The 20141-nt window shown below is 43.0% G+C and overlaps 1 long non-coding RNA gene across 3 annotated transcripts in view; it reads right to left on the bottom strand.

Moving 5' to 3' along the window:
* LOC148007078 (uncharacterized) overlaps window positions 1-19517 on the bottom strand; it is a 29050-nt gene extending 9533 nt beyond the window's left edge. For 2 of the 3 annotated variants that reach the window (XR_015646178.1, XR_015646176.1), the window contains exons 1-5: window positions 19442-19517; window positions 17398-17520; window positions 2747-4042; window positions 2184-2262; window positions 1603-1723 (exon numbers count right to left, since the gene is read on the bottom strand). This is a non-coding gene — a long non-coding RNA (uncharacterized LOC148007078). Of the gene's footprint in view, window positions 1-1602; window positions 1724-2183; window positions 2263-2666; window positions 4043-17397; window positions 17521-19441 lie in introns of all 3 variants that reach the window. The other variant, XR_015646177.1, reaches the window with a different exon arrangement.
* Between the last annotated feature and the right edge of the window lie 624 nt (window positions 19518-20141).

The following is a 20141-nucleotide window of genomic DNA, read 5'->3' as shown; positions in this document are numbered from 1 at the left end:
GGTGGGTTGTGGTTGGTTGATATTGTTGTTCTTCCTGTGGGGTTGCAAACCCCTCCAGCACCTTCAGTCCTTTCTCTAACTCCTCCATTGGGGTCCCCCTATTCAGTGCAATGGTTACATGCAAGCATCCTTATTCCAGAGCACTGAGATGGGAATGGGTGTGTGGGAGCGGGAGCATCCACATAGAAGCAGAGGCAGGGGTTTGGGAAAGCATGGGAAGGGGATAACGTTTGAAATGTGAATACATAAAATATCCAAGAAAAATAAAACTCATAAAAACTTCACTCTGTGCTCTGGGTTTACCTGAGCACAGTGATCCAATGAGCCATAATGATCTGAAACTGAAACCAAAGCCAATTCATTCATTCTCTCCCTCTCACTGGTTCTAAGACTTGAAGAGCTTCAAAGTATGCATCTAAAATTCTTATAGTTAATAACTGCTCTTGGTACAATAGGGTGATCTTTCTATACATTCTTTGACTAGCGTAAAAATGCAAAACCAACCAAGCAATCAGAAGAAACCATAGCCTAGGGTCTCACTATATATTTGAGGCTGGCCTGGAATTCACTACACAGACAGGGGCACCGGAAACTCACAGAAATCTGCCTCTTTCTGCATTCTTAGAGCTGGCATTAAAGGTACATGCCACCACAAATAGCTTTATATGAACATTTTCAAAAGCTTCTATTGTGTCTAGAAAAACATTTCATTTACTTAGTAACTATCTATGGGGGAAACTGAACTTATTTTTTTTCTCAACACCTGAATTGTAATTTGTAAATAACAAAGTAACCTTTTTTAGAGTATTTTTTAAAAAGCACTCAACTTCTCTTCTCTCACCTGATAACACACATATTATTATCCATCAGAATGACAGCACCACATGGTGCTGTCCCCTGGTGTGGTTATCCACACCTGTTCACAGTTTAGTCTTCCTGTCTGCTCACCTGGGACTCATTCATTACCCACTTCCCTCTTTGAGTTTGTAAATGGTGTTCTGCTTTAACATGCCAACACATGGTCTAGCCAGGATTGTTTCCTGTTCTACGCTTTAGTAAAGAGGATTCTAGGCTGTCAGACACTGATACTGTTGTTGATACTCTAGCTACAAAGGTCAGGGCTAGGGTGTGCAGGTTCCAAAGCTGATTTAGGGTCAGAAGAGGGTTCACAATACTGCACTTAACAGACTGTGAATATATCTAGGAAACCCTACCATCAGATCTGATCTGAATCATGATCCAGAAGTATTTCTCAGCATCATGCACTCAGTTTCAACTAACTTCTTCCTTGAAGAGCTGAGCAAGAGCTGTGGTAGGAGCTACTACATGGGACTTTAAGGGCCTCTCTTTATAAAAATAATTTATGTGTATGAGTGTTTGCCCAGCATGTGTGCACATGAATGTTTGACTGGCGCCCAAAGAACTTAGAAGAAGGTTTCAAATCCCCTGAAATTAGGGGCAATTGTGAGCTAACACTGGTAGCAATTGTAAAATACTGAACCATCTTTCCAGCCCCAGATTTTGATAACTTTTAGGAGGAGCCATATCTCAATACAGGATTACTATATGTTGGCTAACCTGGCTTGAGTCACTAGCTCTTACCTCTCTGCACCATGGAGGACAATGGCTGGGTAAGAAAGGTGGACAGGCAGTGAGATAGGATGTCTTGATTTGCAACTTCCAGGGTAACCATGGAACTGGTACTAGTCATGAGTTCAGCTGCCTTAGGTAGAAAAGAAACAGCGGTCACTGTCACAGTATAGTCTATGTTCAGAATACTTGTGCTTAGGTTCCTCAACCCGGTTGCTATGTGGGAAATAAACTAGGCTTTCAGAAGATTATGTCCTGTCCACATCACTTATGATAATTAAATATAAAACAGGTAAATATATTCTATTCTATAACATTAACATTAAGATATTTAAACATTTTACAAGCTCCAAGTATAAGTGTACATATTTATATAATTATTTAAGGAAATACTCTAAAGAATACACATTCTTATGAGTGAACAAAAATGAGATTCATGTGCTCTAACAACTAGGATTATAGGGGAAGATGAGTAAACACAAAGAGCTTTTACATCACTTCTTTTTGAATTCAAATTTCAAAATAAAAAGCAAAATATCACTTCAATACAGTAAGACTAACCAATCAGCTTTAAAGTAACCAATTAGTCATACCTTTCCTGAGAAAGTCCAACCAGACTAAATCCATCCACAATGAGGAGTTGGTCATGGGCACCTAGTTGTCCAACCCGAGCTACCAGAAGGATGCAGGTGTAGGGAGAAAAGAAAAAAGGCATCGTCAATGCACAGCAGCATTCCTCACACCACACAGTCAGTGCACAGCAGCATTCCTCACACCACACAGTCAGTGCACAGCAGCATTCCTCACACCACACAGTCAGTGCACAGCAGCATTCCTCACACCACACAGTCAGTGCACCGCAGCATTCCTCACACCCTTGCTGATTTCCCTCTAGGACTAAATAGGAATAGAAGAGAACACAAATTAGACACATTGCTCTCCTCATCTTCCAATGGCCTAGTGTCTCCCTATGATCATAAGGCTAGTCAAAGAGGAAGCAGAAGTGCCATTGGGCATGCCCTTCTTTTCAGAACACTCCCGACAACACCCACAGTGAACAAAGCATACATACACACCAGAAGTATCCTGTGTCTTCACTCAACAATCAGCCATACTTAGAAGAGCTGTAGCAATGAGAAAACAGAGGACGACCTACTTTCCTGCTGTCTCTCAGCAGAGAGCAGGACATTCCCCAGCTGGGGATTTCCCAGAGGCATTAAAGGATGAACCAATTCCAATGGGGAAATTCACTGATGAAGTTGTGTTGCTGCTTTCCTTCAAGAATGTAACCTTACAAGGCGGTGGGGGAATAGTTTTCTCCCATAAATGTGGCCCAGGGAGATTGTCCAGAGAACACGCAGATGGCAAAACCCAAGTGCCTTTGTACTTTGTCCTTCCCAGTTTGCTCTGTGCTCATTCTTCCTCTGGCTCTGTTTTCCAGTTCCCCATAATTCTTACCTTCTAATATCATCTAAGTATTTTATGATTCTTCCCCCAACCCAAGCCTTCTCCCTCTTCTGGATTTCTTCTCTTCCCAGCAAGGACTCAATATGACTGCTGTGTAACCCACTCTAGAGCGTGGTACAGCTGAATGCATCCATTCACCTGAAGTTTATCACACTCTAAAAACACCAGCTTCCACAAAGTGAGGTGGAGAGTGGTATGAGCTCATTAAGTCTTCCATAGCTTACTGGTCCTAGCATACACGGCATTTATCACAAGAGGTATAGAACAAATTATTATGCTTTCAAAAGTAACATCTCATTTCATTCAGCCTGAAATCTAAAAACCAGCAATGACTTTGAAAAATTGAAATTACAGTTGCTGCAACAGTGCAGATCCTGTGAAGAGTTGGTCCTGCGACAGTGGAGGCACTGAAATAGCGCCGGTTCTGTGACAGTGAAGGTCCTTTGAAAGTGGAGGCACTGAGATCGTGGAGGTCAATCTACCTACAGGGGAGCTGCTGCACAATTGAAGGTTCTGCTACAGTGGAGGTCCTGCAAAATTGGAATTGCTGATACAGGGGTATTCCTGTCACTGTAGAGATCCTGGGGCAGTGAAGTTGCAGAATCATGGGAGATCTTGCTTCAGTTGATGTCCTGAAACACTTTAGTTGCTACGGGTGGTGCTACGACAGTGGAATTCCTGGGATAGTGGAGGTTATAGGACAATGGGTGTCCTGAGACAGTTGTAGTGCTCCTACAGTGGAAGTCCTGTGACAGTGGAGGTCCCGCAATAGTAGTGTTGCTTGGACAGTCCAGTTCTTGGACAAAGGAGGTCCTGTGACACTTGAGATGCTGAGACTCTTGAGCTCCTGAACAGTAGAAGTGCTGTGATAGTTGAAGTGCTGAGACACTTGTGGTCCTGTAACAGTGGAGTTGACACACAGACAGTGGACTTCCTGAGGTAGTGGTGGTGCTTAAACAGTGGAAGTCCTGTGACAGAGGAGGTCCTGCAATAGAGGAAGAACAATATATGCTGGCTGATGACCCAGAGCTTCCAGAAAATAGACCACCATCCGATATATATCAGAGGATGGCATTATTTGAAAGCAATGGGATGGAAGGCCCTTGGTCCTGTGGAGATGTGATGCTCGAACGTAGGAGGAGGCTGGAGTGGTGGGTTTCGAAAAGTTGAATGAGTTGAGGAGCAGCATCATAGTGGCAAAATGGAGGGAAGAGGGAGAAGATGTAGGAGTGGGCATTTGTGGATTGGCACCTCTGACGTGGGACATCATTTGAGATGTTAAAAACAGTGGAAATGATAAGGTTTACATTGTCTGACCCAAACCTAAGGGATACTACATAAGGAACACAAAAACCCACAGATGCTCACCAACAATCAGATAAAATTTGGCCTTATGCGCTCTACTCCAAAGAAACTATTCCAAGAACACTGTTTTTTGTTTTTTCAAACAAAGTTTAAAACTCTTAAGTGTACTCTCAAATCTGCCCTAATTCGCATAAATTGGTCAAAACTGTTGGCTTTGTAAATACTTCTATCTTGTCCCAATAGTCACATGCTGGTCATCCCAAGAACATGATACTTGTCAAGGTGGGAGTCAATCAATATGGGATTCTAGTTCCAACTGGGTCATGCAGACCCTGAGTTCACCTTCAGTTTCTCACACACACATACACACACACACACACACACACACACACACACACACACACACACCACATACAGAGAGAGAGAGAGACAGACAGACAGACAGACACACAGACACAGAAACACACACACATGCACACACACACACACAGACAACGGACACAACCACACATAAGAGGGGGAGAGGTAGAAACAGAGTGAGAGAGAGAGAGAGAGAGAGAGAGAGAGAGAGAGAGAGAGAAGGAAGTGCTTATCATCTACTTTCTAAGGCATATTGTGTGCTCTTCGCGTTGAGCACAGAGACTTGCACATGTAAACCAGTCTTGTACACCTATGAACATTTTCTGTTCTGTATTTTCTCTTTTCTATCCAGTTTTTAGGATATCTTTAAAAGCAAGTAGGGCATTGTCCTACCATGAAATCTTGGACGTAAAGGTACATTTTAATACAAAGCTTACATGTCACTTACAGATGACTCTAGTAGGAAGTACATTAAGTTTAGAATCATTCAATAGGAAACCCTTAATGTATATACACCATTCTCACTGCCTTCACTTAACCTCATGTTTGGACCACTGTTCCTAGCTGGAGACTCCTGTTTATCTCCCAGAATAAAAGGGAGGCTCCATGTTCAAGTGGAACAGCAGATTCAAGGTGGGACTGTTGGGTGACATTACAGTGAACATTAGGGACTGTCCCACCGAGGGAGGACATGGCCCTTTCTTTCCTCCTGCGAAGCAGTATCTACATTGTCCTGAGCAGGGAAGGATCCTCTCATTCTAGCAGATATTCTGGATGACACAAGGAATGTGAATAGATTATGAGATCACTTTTCCACATATCTTTCTGAGGCAGAGACCCTTGAGACCCTTGGCTCAGGAGTAACTGTTCCAGATAGCAAGGTGCGGTCAGTGTGGGCCCTGTGTTGACCTATGAATAGTTATTTATGTTAATCACCAAATCTTTAAAACTTACAGCATGTGAGAGAAAAGTCTCCCAGGAGTCTCAGCTAAAAGTAATCAGTGAGTTTTTAAGAACAAGTACAAGTAGGAAATTTAAATTCATGTGATTGATACAAACAAAGCAAGAAACTGTCACTAGATCACCTTTGTGTAAGGGCCCTGACGACCTACACAACTTAAGATGTGAAGTGCTCAGCTAGCATGCTTCGTGGCATGAACCCAAGACACAGCTTCTCTGTGTCTCATCACCTCTGAAGCATGGTCCACAAACAATGGCAACAAACCTTCTCTTCCTCAGAGTTCAAAGTTACCTTTATTGTTAGTGATAGTTTCCACAGTTAACTAACCTGTACTGGATAGACAGCTTTGACTAACCTTCTCTGAGCTTCTCCCAACCATGTACAGATGGTACATCCCTCTGCACATGAGGCCTGTTCCTCTCAGGCCTGCTGTTCTCCTTCCCAGATTAGAAACTGGATACCTTTCAAGCCTACATTCTTAAGTCATCTATCAACTTTGGGTACATGATAAGCACAACATGACATTGGGTGCCAAATAACACTTTCCTACCTGACAATGAATATGATCCAGGGGTACCAAACATGGAAACTGGTCAGGTAAGGTCAGTTAACCCCCATGCTATCTCCATGTGGAGATGAAGATTGACACACCTCCCCAAGCAGACTTTCTCAGCTGTCTCAGCCCACACAGCAGTCCTTTGCTGAGCTTCCTTACTCCCAGTGACTGATGAGAGTACATGAGAAGATGCCTGATTTCTGGAAAGCCCTGGGCCCCATGACCCACAGTAGCAGCAGCTTCTGATCACAGGTGATTTCAGGAACTGAAAATGCCTAATGTTCCTGTGTTGATTTGAATATGCTCAGCCCAGGGAGTGGGACTATTTGCAGATGAGCCCTCATTGGATAGGTGTAGCCTTGATTGAGGAAGTGTATCACTGTAGATGTGCCCCTTATCTTTCTTGTCCTAGCTGCATGAAAATCAGTTTTCTAATAGCAGCCTTCAGATGATGATGTAGAACACCCAGCTCCTCCTGTACCATGTCTGCCTAGATGCTGCCATGCTCCCACCTTGATGATAATGAACCAAACTGCTGAACTTGTAAGCCAAACCCAAAGCAGTGTTCTTCTTATAAGATTTGCATTGGTCATGGTGTCTGTTAATAGCAGGAAAACACTAAGTAAGTCACTTTCTACCACAGATTACGAGGTTAATTGAGTGATGTCTTCACCTGAGGAGACATGGCCTCTTATTAAAGTTCTAATGTCCTAAGTAATTGCAGGCTCTCTTCTGGCCTAGGCATTGGCTATAATATTAATCTTCCCAGTGTCTTTTTCTCTGTAGACTATACATTTTACATTTCTATTTGCCCCATTTGCTCTTTTTCATTGAAGACCTATAACCTCAGTATAACAGAGGCCATACTGGGCTCTCTTCAAATTTTCATCGAAGGCTGGAGTAGTGGGTTTCCAAAAGTTGGGTGAGTTTAGGAGCAGTATTATAGTGGGAAAATGGAGGGAGGAGGGAGAAGATGTAGGAGTGGGCATTTGTGGATTGGCACCTAGAACGTGGGACATCATTTGAGATGTAAAAAACAGTGGAAATGATAAGGTTTACATTGTCTGACCCAAAACTAAAGGATACTACCTAAGGAAAAGAAAAACCCACAGGTGCTCACCAACAATCAGATAAAATTTGGCCTTTGGCCGTTTACTCCAAAGAAACTATTCCAAGAACACTGTTTAGTTTTTTCAAACAAAGTTTAAAACTCTTATGTGTAATCTCAAATGCCCTAATTCACATAAATCGGTCAAAACTGTTGGCTTCGTAAATACTTCTATCTTGTCCCAATAGTCACATGCTGGTCATCCCAACAACAAGATACTTGTCAAGGTGGGAGTCAATCAACATGGGATCCTTGTTCCAACTGGGCCATGAGACCCTGAGCTCACCTTCAGTTTCTCACACACACACATACACACACACACACACACACACACACACACACACAACACACACATACAGAGAGAGAGAGAGAGAGAGACAGACAGACAGACAGAGAGACACACAGACACAGAAACACACACACATGCACACACACACGCACACACACACACACACACACAAACGGACACACACACCCATGAGAGGGGGAGAGGTAGAAAGAGAGAGAGAGAGTGAGAGAGAGAGAGAGAGAGAGAGAGAGAGAGAGAAGGGAGTGCTTATCATCTACTTTCTAAGGCATATTGTGTGCTCTTCGCGTTGAGCACAGAGACTTGCACATGTAAACCAGTCTTGTACACCTAGGAACATTTTCTGTTCTGTATTTTCTCTTTTCTATCCAGTTTTTAGGATATCTTTAAAAGCAAGTAGGGCATTGTCCTACCATGAAATCTTGGACCTAAAGGTACATTTTAATACAAAGCTTACATGTCACTTACAGATGACTCTAGTAGGAAGTACATTAAGTTCAGAATCATTCAATCAGAAACCCTTAGTGTGTATACATCATTCTCACTGCCTTCACTTAACCTCATGTTTGGACCACTGTTCCTAGCTGGAGATTACTGTTTATCTCCCAGAATAAAAGGGAGTCTCCGTGCTCATGTGGTACAGCAGATTCAAGGTGGGACATTTGGGTGACATTACAGTGAACACCAGGGACTGTCCCATGGAGGGAGGACATGGCCCTTTCTTTCCTCAGGGGGAAGCAGTATCTACATTGTCCTGAGCAGGGAAGGATCCTCTCATTCTAGCAGATATTCTGGATGACACAAGGAATGTGAATAGATTATGAGATCAGTTTTCCACATTTCTTTTTGAGGCAGAGACCCTTGAGACCCTTGGCTCAGGAGTAACAGTTCCAGATAGCAAGGTGAGGTCAGTGTGGGCCCTGTGTTCACCTATGAATAGTTATTTATGTTAATCACCAAATCTTTAAAACTTACAGCATGTGAGAGAAAAGTCTCCCAGGAGTCTCAGCTAAAACTAATCAGTGAGTTTTTAAGAACAAGAACAAGTAGGAAATTTAAATTCATGTGATTGGTACAAATAAAGCAAGACACTGTCACTAGATCACCTTTGTGTAAGGGCCCTGACGACATACACATCTTAAGATGTGAAGTGCTCAGCTAGCACGCTTCCTGGCATGAACCCAAGACACAGCTTCTCTGTGTCTCATCACCTCTGAAGCATGGTCCACAAACAATGGCAACAAACCTTCTCTTCCTCAGAGTTCAAAGTTACCTTTATTGTTAGTGATAGTTTCCACAGTTAACTAACCTCTACTGGATAGACAGGTTTGACTAACCTTCTCTGAGCTTCTCCCAACCATGTACAGATGGTACATCCCTCTGCACATGAGGCCTGTTCCTCTCAGGCCTGCTGTTCTCCTTCCCAGATTAGAAACTGGATACCTTTCAAGCCTACATTTTTAAGTCTTCTATCAACTTTGGGTACATGATAAGCACAACATGACATTGGGTGCCAAATAACACTTTCCTACCTGACAATGAATATGATCCAGGGGTACCAAACATGGAAACTGGTCAGGTAAGGTCAGGTAACCCCCATGCCATCTCGATGTGGAGATGAAGATTGACACAACTTCCCAAGCAGACTTTCTCAGTTTTCTCAGCCCACACAGCAGCCCTTTGCTGAGCTTCCTTACTCCCAGTGACTGATGAGAGTACATGAGAAGATGCCTGATTTCTGGAAAGCCCTGGGCCCCATGACCCACAGTAGCAGCAGCTTCTGATCACAGGTGATTTCAGGAACTGAAAATGCCTAATGTTCCTGTTTTGATTTGAATATGCTCAGCCCAGGGTGTGGGACTATTTGCAGATGAGCCCTCATTGGATAGGTGTAGCCTTGATTGAGGAAGTGTGTCACTGTAGATGTGACCCTTATGTTTCTTGTCCTAGCTGCATGAAAATCAGTTTTCTAGTAGCAGCCTTCAGATGATGATGTAGAACACCCAGCTCCTCCTGTACCATGTCTGCCTAGATGCTGCCATGCTCCCACCTTGATGATAATGAACCAAACTGCTGAACTTGTAAGCCAAACCCAAAGCAGTGTTCTTCTTATAAGATTTGCATTGGTCATGGTGTCTGTTAATAGCAGGAAAACACTAAGTAAGTCACTTTCTACCACAGATTACAAGGTTAATTGAGTGATGTCATCACCTGAGGAGACATGGCCTCTTATTAAGGTTCTAATCTCCTAAGTAATTGCAGGCTCTCTTCTGGCCTAGGCATTGGCTATAATATTAATCTTCCCAGTGTCCTTTTCTCTGTAAACTATACATTTTGCATTTCTATTTGCCCCATTTGCTCTTTTTCATTGAAGTCCTATGCCTCAGTATAACAGAGGCCATACTGGGCTCTCTTCAAATTTTCATCGAAGAAATTTGTTTATTACTTTTTAATTTAGCCTCAGGTAGGTTTTTAGGATGTGGGCTGAAGGAAGCCACATTTTTGTAAAAGCATCATACAAACTATCCCAGACCAGTTACAAATATTGTTGCCTTCTGAATCCCCTTGTCCTGGGCTTCCACATTCTGGATATGTCTTGGCACTCCTGACTCCCAAGCTCCTGCCAGTATACCCCATTAAACTCTTCTTAGAGCACTGGGCCACTTCTAGTTCAAAGTTCTGAATTCTTGCATATTTTCCAAAACAAGTAACAAGCACAAACTGGCATGGTCAGGTATCACACAGCAAGAGTCTGCTCTATTACATCCCATTCTGCATTAGTTACCTTTGTATTTCTGTGACAGAAATGCCATGAGCACAGCAAACTATAAAACATGTAGGCGATTAGTGATCCTATTTCACAGACCACCTGTTACCATAGGTTAAGTTCCATGACTACAGGGCACAGTGGAAGGAGCAGGAAGCAGAGGACTCACATCTGGAATCACAAGTACAAAGCAGACAGTGCACAGGGAGTGGTGCAGAGCACTAAAACCTCAAAGCCCAGCCCCACTGGCATTCTTTCTCCAGCAAGGTCACACCTCCTGAGTTTTCCCAAACAGATTCAGCAACTGGGAAAGGAGCCCGAGACAGTGGAGGATAGCTCATGCAAAATGTCATGGTGATTCAGGAATTTGAATAAGTAACAGAGAGACCCTTCACCCTGGGTCAATGTGTGTTGCTGCAAAGCCAGCAAGCTGCTCTCCCTCCACTTGAACATAAGATGTGGATTAAGTAAAAATGTAAACAAGCATCTCCATGGAAAATCAACAGCCCTGTTAATCTGGTCGTACTTATAGGATAAGTCCAGAGGTGCTGGATACTGAAATCACAGAAGAAGCCAACACAAACTCAAACCGTTTAGTCTATAGGAATAAAAATACCACAGAAGCCAAAATGGGTAACGATATGGAGCAAACACTCACTCACTCAGCAGATAAAATTACACCTAGCCCTTACTCACAGACCTACTTCTAAAACAGTGTACATTCTTCTGGTACCTACTCAACACACAATCCTAAATGCTGCAATCAAACCAAATGGTTCCTTACTTTGTTGAGTATGACTTAAAAACACTGAAGTACTCTGAAGGAGGTTAATGGAATCTTCTCAGGGCCTGGGGAAGTTGGCTAAGGGAGTACAGATTAACAAAGCAACACAACCCAATTTCCCCACCAGCAAGCAGAAACCGGCCTGATGTCAGTTGCCAATTCCTGAGGGTTTAAGAGAAGCCTACAGACTGGAAGGACTGAGGTAGGTGAGATTAAAGTACAGTTACACTGAATGCTCACTTGAGGAATGGGAAGGGTAGAAACTGGAAAGTGCTCGTGTGTGTGTGTGTGTGTGTGTGTGTGTGTGTGTGTGTGTGTGTGTGAGTGTGTGTGTGTGTGTGTGTGTGTGTGTGTGTTCCATGAATGTGTTTCTGTGAGAGTGTGGTTGGGTTGTTGCTGTTGTGTGCTTAATTTGAGACAGAGTGTTACCACAAACTGAAGCTGTCCTAAAACTCACCCTGTACACAAGTGTGATTTGGACAGTAAAGAGACCTTCTTTCTCCTGAAAGGGGGATTAATGATGTGTAGCACAAGCTATGTGTGAATGTAAATTTCAAAATCTGAAGATTTTATAAATCTCCTTTGGCTTGCTTTAACAATGCTGGTGATTATAGCAATACATGGTACACTGAGGACAGAACAGAATATATAGTGTGAGCTTTTGAGATGGTTCAGAGGTGAAAGGAATAGCTGATGATCTGAGTTTATTTCCAGAGGCACTGTTAATAATCAAACACAAATATAGCCGACTTTTATCCTGTGGAAAAATCAGTCAGGTCATCCAGTCAGAGATTTAAGTATTTTTGGTGTTGTGATGCTACACAATCATAAGACTGATTCCTGTGGAACAGGCTAGTAGAGAAGACAGTAATCAACAGGACACGAGAAACCTACAGAGCAGGAACTAGAGAGAAAGCTCAGGATTTCAGAGCACTGGCTGCCTTTGCAGAGGTCCTTCACTTGTTTTTCAACACTTCCAAGTCAGCTCACAGTCATGTGCAACTCAAGATCTAGAATATCTTACCCTCTTCGTGTTTTGTTGTCACTGCATAATACACACAGTGCACATATACTCATGTACACCCTTGTTGGATGACCATAATCCAACCACAGCAGGGACAGACCTCGCCACCCTCAAGCTTGCCAATTTGAAGGAGGGAGCCTTCTTGTTAAAAGCACTGGAGAACAGCAGGCACAAGGACACCTGACTCACACATTCGACCCGAGGTCTTGAGATGGAAGCCACACATAACTCTGGCCTTCTCACTGAAGAGAGGTCATCCTTGGGTAAGGAACTTTCATCTGATACTGTTTTCCTCTTGGATCCCATTACAGAAAAGCATTTGTGTTTGTCCAAGTCTGCACAGGTTCCCAGCACCCTTCCTAGTCATGTCTGACAAATCCATATGGAAACCACTGTGTAACTGGAGTCCTAGTCTATAGCATCTCTCTCCTTCATGCTACCCTCCTTTTATAATGCAGATTTCATAGGAAATCATAATCTTTGTGTACTTACAAATCCCATGTTGTTTACATGTGGCTAATGTTTCGTCCTCAGCATGCTTGCCTGGAGACAGGGCTGGATGCCAGTATTCTGTAGACAAGGCAAGATGCAGGTACTCTGGTAGCCATAGGACACCAGCATCACAGCTGTAGTGCAGTGCATGCATGGCATGCATTCACAAAGAAGACTGTAGCCACAAGGGCAGGTACATCCACAGGGTACTAAGGAGAGGGACCTGATTGCTACTGTTGATGCTGCATTTCCTCTTTGTTCTGACGGTTTTTTTTTTTTGGTTCTTTTTTTCGGAGCTGGGGACCGAACCCAGGGCCTTGCGCTTCCTAGGTAAGCGCTCTACCACTGAGCTAAATCCCCAGCCCTGTCTGACGGTTTTAACTGGAATTGCCCCCACACGCAAAACTCCTAAGATATCTGACAGCCACACACAGATGCACATGCAGGTAAAACACAAATGCATGTGAAATAAAAATAAATAATTTTAACTGGAGAGAGAGAGAGGGAGAGAGAGAGAGAGAGAGAGAGAGAGAGAGAGAGAGAGAATGGTGTTTATAAAAGAGAAACTTACCCTCAAAACCTATTTACTGTCCTGAAACTTCTTTCTCATGTGCAGAGGAACATAGACATGAAAGTCTTTCTCTCTACACTTCTCAGTGTGTGCTGGGGTACTCTAGATTACCGGTTATTTGGTGAAATGTTGAGGGGTTTAGAAAGATGAACATCATGTTGCAAGTCAGTGGTCTTTAGTCCCTCCTGAGTTCTGTGATTTCAGCTGAGGATCTCTTGCAATAGGTTATGTATCCTGAGTTATAATCATGACCTGTGGAACTTCATTTGCTAAATGGATAAAAGGGCCCCAGTGTAGTCATCTGTTACTTCCCCAACCCATGAGCATGACCCAGGCCCAGTCACAAGTCAGAATTGGGTCCTCAGAGACGCCACTAGGAATGTATGTAGACAAAAGTAAGAAGTCTGGGGAGGATAAGGAGGAAGAGTGTCAGGTTGAAGCCTGTTTCAAATTCAGAATAGCAGAGTATGTATTTCAGTTAACTGCTTTCATAATTCCCTCATCTGTGAAATCTTAGGACTTGTTAGATTAGATCTTTTAGCCAGAGAGCTAACACCACTGAAGCCAAAACTTTATACAGACAGGCTATCAGGAGTGTCACCCATGTTTACTATCTCTGCTTCCAGAAGAGGTGCAGACAAATATTTCCTCACTCATGGTGAGTACACCACAAAGGAAACCAGTGCATGCTCCTTACACCCCTGAGGACTTCCCAGGGTAGGGGTCCCCAACACAGTGGGATCTGACAGTGAAAGTGTCTGTGATTTGACTAGGGCATGAGGGACTACTTATATCACTTTTCCAGGGATGGCACTGCAGAGATCAGACAGTAGTTAAACTTGAAAGCTCATCACATTCAACTTCTCCCTGTGCTCCTAACACACCTGGTCCCCACACCCTAAGCACTGGCAGCCCCTTTAAGCTGCTGCTGTACTTTCACACCCTGCCTCCCTGGACTCTGGACTCTTCCTCCTGATGCTCTGCTCCCAACTGCCTTGCACCCAGCATTTTACTCCTTTATTTTTATTTCTTGTTCCCACCTCCTGCATGTGTTCTGAGTGGGTCAGCTATGGGTAGGATCACGAAATATGTGGCTGTACACACACACACACACACACACACACACACACACACACACGTAACAATTTAAGACAAGGCAGACTGTTTATCTGCACGGGATCCAATGCCTTCAAGAATTGGGACCCTGTAAAAAGAGCACTACACTTCAAACAAAAATACAAGGAAAATAAACAACTGGAGTGTCAGTGGAGGTTGTGTAAGAAGAGTGTCAGAAGAGCCTGTGAGAAGATGAAGGGTATACTGAACACCCAGCCAAACTGGAAACGTCTGCACCTGAAGTGTGCAGCATCCACCCTGCAGTGTGGCGTGCTGTGGGGGTGTCTGAGAAACCATATCTCATCACCTGAGTTTGCACATATTTAGACCAAGTCTTTGGGTGTTGGAGGTGACTACTATATCTATAGATTAATTAAAATTAATATGGATGAGTTCATCATGCATAAACAGTACAACAAAGTTGTCCAGACCCAACTGTTGGATGTATCATTAATGGATTATTCCTTAAATACTTCTGATCACGAGGATGAAAAATTTAGGATTAATCTCTGTTCCACTAGTGGATGACTCACTAAGTATGCACCACACTGGAGGGGACCAACCATCAAAGGAAAGCTACCTTTCTTTTAATCTTTTGCAACTGCAGTAGCCTATGCAAAGCAAACACTCACATGTGTCTCATCAGTCAATCAGTCTACAGGACAGAGATTACCTATGCCAATCTCAGGGACAGAACAGCATTTTCTGTTTCCAAATCAACTACCTTTTTTTCTTTAACCTGCAGCCAGGATCCAAAAAATTGCCTCAAAACAGCATTTACCTGCCCACACTGAAACACCATTAATGAACAGAGAACAAGAAATGGTAGAAACAGTCTCAGCAAGGAGAAAGTCAACAGTCAGGTTGTGAAGACTCCTTCACATACTGCAGAGCCAAGACAAGTCAGCCTCAGTAAGGCATGGCCGGCTACCCACACACACCCCATGGCTCTGAGCCCATCAGCACCAGACCTGAGGACTACCAGGGATGCAAGCTTGACACTCGAGACTCTTTTATCTTTCAGTCAGTAAGGTGCCGTGGAAAGTACCTGGGAAGGAGGGTTTACAGAGAAAGTCATAGAAACATTTCAGCCTTAAAAATAAAAATCTGATCCCTTCAAAGCCGTGTGTGTGTGTGTGTGTGTGTGTGTGTGTGTGTGTGTGTGTGTGTGTGTGTGTGTGTGTAGGTGCTCATAAGACGTAGGTAGTCTTGGAAAATCAAAGAGAGGAAGGATTTATTGAGAAGCTGAGATGGTGGACAATGAAGGGTTGATGTTGGAAGGAAGCTAGAGCATGGTCGGAGTTTAATAGCCAAAGAAGTGAAAATCGTATTTAATTCCCTTAGACAACTGGTCCAGGTGCAGTGTTCCTGGTGGTGGCTCAGTGTTCCAGCTGTGGATTCAGGGAACTCAGAATATCATACTGAAAATAATCTCTCAGACTACAGAGTCAAATTCCTGCTGGTGCTCCAGTCCCATCAGAGAAGAAATTAAGTCCCTCCTCCTATGGATCCTCTCATTTTTGTCATTCTCTCCTGCAGGAGATTCAGTCCTTCCTCTGAGGGGGCTACTCATACCTGCAGGTGATTTAGACCCTCTTGAAGGGAATTCTGTCTCCAGATTGGGATGCGGACCCTCCTGTTAGAGAATTAACTCTCTAAATCTTCTCACAGAGTATGTGTGACTACATGGAGACAGCATTATCTGCACTTCTAAACTCTGATTGGTAAAGAGAACCTACGATATGAGTTTGAAAACCTCTGAGTTATATACTGAGTAATGAAAACCTACAAGTTATATACTGTTGATTTCTAAATGTATTCAGTTGATTATGAATTATTCTGCAATATTTTGATGAAATTTACTTACTTCCTAGATTTCAAACAAAAATAGAAGCTATAGTTAAAAGTTTAGTGTGTGTTTGGCCAAATTATTTACAAAATATTTTTGGTTTTTATAAAAGTTGGTGTACGACATAAAAATTTTCCCCTATTTTGTTTTGTTTACTGCTAGGATATAGAAATGCTTTATTTCTGCTGACAGAGCTTATATTCATTGGTCTTGTATAACTCACTGTTCAGTGCTAAACTTTAGCAGATTCCTTAGGGTCTCTGCCATTTATAACAGGATTCCATCTACAAGTCTACTGCCTTGTTCTTCCTTTCTGATGAGATGCCTTTTGTTCAGTTTCCCCCCGTAAATGACAGAGCTATACTGTGAGAACAATGATGGACAGCAGTGCCAGAAAGACCTGGGACACATTTACAAAGTCTGGTCCAATTAGAATGGGGCATGGTGAGATAGTTCTGTCAGGTATGCTCTGACCCTATGAGTCTCTCTTCACTACCTTCACTTGGACAAGTTGTAAAGCAATTAATATGGTGAAGGATGAAGTCCCTGGCACTTAGTAGGTGACACTTAAAGACAATGCCTTCCTCGTGATCCATTCAAGGAAACCTGAAAGGTGGGCTCTCTTGTAATGACATTGCTGTCTTTATGAAAGGGACCCTAAAGTCACAGACACTTGAAGGGTGCAGAGAGAGACCACAGGGCACCAAGAGGAACCAGCTACCTACAAACGGAGGAGAACTGGAGCCAACTCTTGGACCCCAGTCCTCCAAACGGAAGCCAACAGAAACCTCTGCTCAGTTCTGCCTGCAGCCCACAAACACTAGAGTGTGCATTCTTGGTGTGCTCCAGAGCCTGGAAGTGGCTGCTCTAACCCCAGCTCTGTCGTGGGGTGGATGGAAGTCTTGTCTATCTTGGGGTGGATGGAAGTCTATCTCTCAAGGTGAGGTAAAGTGGTCCTGAGTTAGGTGCCAAGGTCCAGTCCCAGGGGGAAGCTTCCCGATAGCTAAGCTTGAGCTTGAAGCAGGCAGAGCTGTGCTCTCCTTAAGGAATGTAGCACTAGTTGCCAGAATAGAGGTTTCTTCTTTCAATATACACTTAGGCAAATTTGCAAAGATCCAAAATGCTGGCTGTGGTTCTCACCAATTTCCTTCGAGTATGCCCACAGAGTTCCTTGTCTGCTCCTGGGAATCCAAGCCTTGTCCTCAAAGGGGCTGCTCATGCACTCATCTGACTTCTTTGGCCAGGAAGCACACCTGATAAAAACTGAATTTTAAGAGGCAGATAAGATCAGAGAAAGGACTAAAAGAGCTCGAAGGGGCTCGAGACCCCATATGAACAACAATGCCAAGGAACCAGAGCTTCCAGGGACTAAGCCACTTCCCAAAGACTATAAATGGACTGACCCTGGGCTCCAACCTCATAGGTAGAAATGAATAGCCTAGTAAGAGCACCAGTGGAAAGGGAAGCCCTTGGTCCTGCCAAGACTAAACCCCCCAGTGAATGTGATTGTTATGGGGAGGGTGGTAATGGTGGAGGATGGGGAGGGGAACACCCATAGATAAGGGGAGTGGGAGGGCTTGGGGGGATGTTGGCTTGGAAACCTGGAAAGGGAATAACAATCGAAAGGTAAATAAGAAATACTCAAGTTAATAAAAAAAGACATAGAGACAGGAGGAACTGCATCCTGACCTTTTGTGTAGGAAGTTTGGCTTGGACTGATCAAGTATCAGAAGGACCATGAATTCCCTATGGCCAAATTAGCTAGGGCTAAGTTTATACCAAGAGAGCTCCTTGAAATACCTGATCTGCAGTTTGCGCTCCCTTCTACAAGCAACTACTCAATTGAATATAAGTGACTACATCCAGGTTACTTAGTTGGCTGCTAAGTGTAAATCTACTTTTACCTGTATTTAAACCAGCATACTTTTACCTGTATTTAAACATACGGTTCATATCCCCATTAAATGGAAAAGCCCCAGTGGTATTAGTTTTAAAGGTGCTCACATAATAAGTTTTTGCCAAGAAATTTTCAGTAATTTATGTAGAAATCTATATGGAGAATGCAGTATAGTACAGTCAAATCACAGGCTTTATAATCCTATATTTAAAGTTTGATATGATTACAAATATTAAAGCAGGACTATTTTAAATAGTCTAATATATTTAATTTAGAATTAATCTGTTTTTCCATGCACCAATCAGCCATAATGTAGGTTAGCTTGTTTCCTAAGTCATGTGTTTTAAGAGGCTTATCAGTCTACCAGCTAAATTTGAAACACCTTTTACAGGATTGTATTATTTAGGTACCAGGAATATTAAGAAGATGAAAAGAATAGGAAAGTTAAAATGATTTAGTAAGCATTAAGATTTATGGATGCATAACAGCTTAAATCTTGATGAGATATGTGTAAGAAAACTAGTAGGGGGAGCATAAGTAAAGGAATGATCCTATCAGTGCCTCTAAACCATAAAATGCATTCCTACAGTTATCTGAACTCCATTGACTACGGAAGTCAAGGTAAAACACACACACACACACAAACAAAAGAGGCAGATCAGATCATCTTTCTGATTATGTTCACAGCATAGACTTCTTTGTTTATTTGTCTGTTTTTGTTTTTTTTTTAATTTTTTATTAGATACATTTCTTTACTTACACTTCAAATGTCATTCCCCTTCCCGGTTTCCTGTTCATAAATCTTAGGTGGGGCTGCTGTAAGGTTCAGATTCTCTGCTTGGGAGCCATTACCACATATGATGTTTATATTTTTGTTCACTTTTATCAATCTATTTTTCTGCGGTGTTCTCTAAGAGGGCAACGAGTACGGTTACATAATTATTGGTATTAACAGCTGTACTCCCAAATCCTGCTCAGTATGGAGTCTGCTGATGTTCAGCATAAGGAGGTGCCAAGTCAGGGAACCTTCATTTCTTGATGCAGCAAATGAGAGTCCGGAGAAGCCCCAAGCGGGAGATGGAGGAAGGAGCCATAAGGACAGTTGGGAGAAAACATGTCAACTTCCCTAAGATTCGGAAAAGAAGCAGTTGGTCTCCATCCCGAGGGAACTCAAGCTAAGACTCACAAAATAGTGCTACTAAGCCAACCCAAATTCTCTTATTTTCCCCACATCCCTGGGAGCAGAAAGGAGTGGTTTCAAACTCCATGGGCTCCCCTCATACTCACTGGAATTGGATGGTGAAACTGCCATAACCTCTGTTCTGAAAAATCCCTTCAGGAACTAATGAAGGGCGTGGCTAAGTCCGAGAGAGGAGGGCCGGGTATCGTTCATTGGCCACTCATGCGCACGCATGAGTCTATGCCCATACACTGAAGTTTTCCAGGCTACCTTTCAATATCCTTCGCATTTACAGTGCTTGTAAAATACAAATCAATTTACTGTGGCATTGAATACCAATCTCACCTAGAGGCATCACTTTCCCAGCCCACTGGCGATCCTGCCCCCTGAGACTTGTAATGGAGGAGGCCCTTCCCCTTCCACTCTACCATCTCAGGAGAGTCTACCACACAGACATGTCTTATAGGGTCCTTCCATCAGGCCCCGCAGGTTCTGTGTTCATTTCTCACACTTTAACATTTATCCACACCTGTGGTCTGCTGATGTCTCCTGATCCCCCATCTTGTTCTGTATGTGACTGCCTGGGATCACAGGGCGAGTAGGGGCAGTACTATCTACATACTGTTTAAAACGTTTAGGCAATCTCAAGACTGGCACTTACCTCCCAGCGCTGTGAGTGAACAGGTTGAAAAAAATTCTTATACAAACAAATCACTTGACACTTTAGGAGATGAAAATTTCTTCTGCCAAGTCAATCAACCACCCTATTCTGCTTAATTGTATAATAAATTCATGAGTATAACTGTT

This window comes from Rattus norvegicus, chromosome 1, assembly GCF_021556685.1.
Source record: "Rattus norvegicus strain SHRSP/BbbUtx chromosome 1, alternate assembly SHRSP_T2T, whole genome shotgun sequence".
In the NCBI taxonomy this organism is placed as follows: Eukaryota; Metazoa; Chordata; class Mammalia; order Rodentia; family Muridae; genus Rattus; species Rattus norvegicus.
This window is presented reverse-complemented; position numbering and strand designations above follow the sequence as displayed.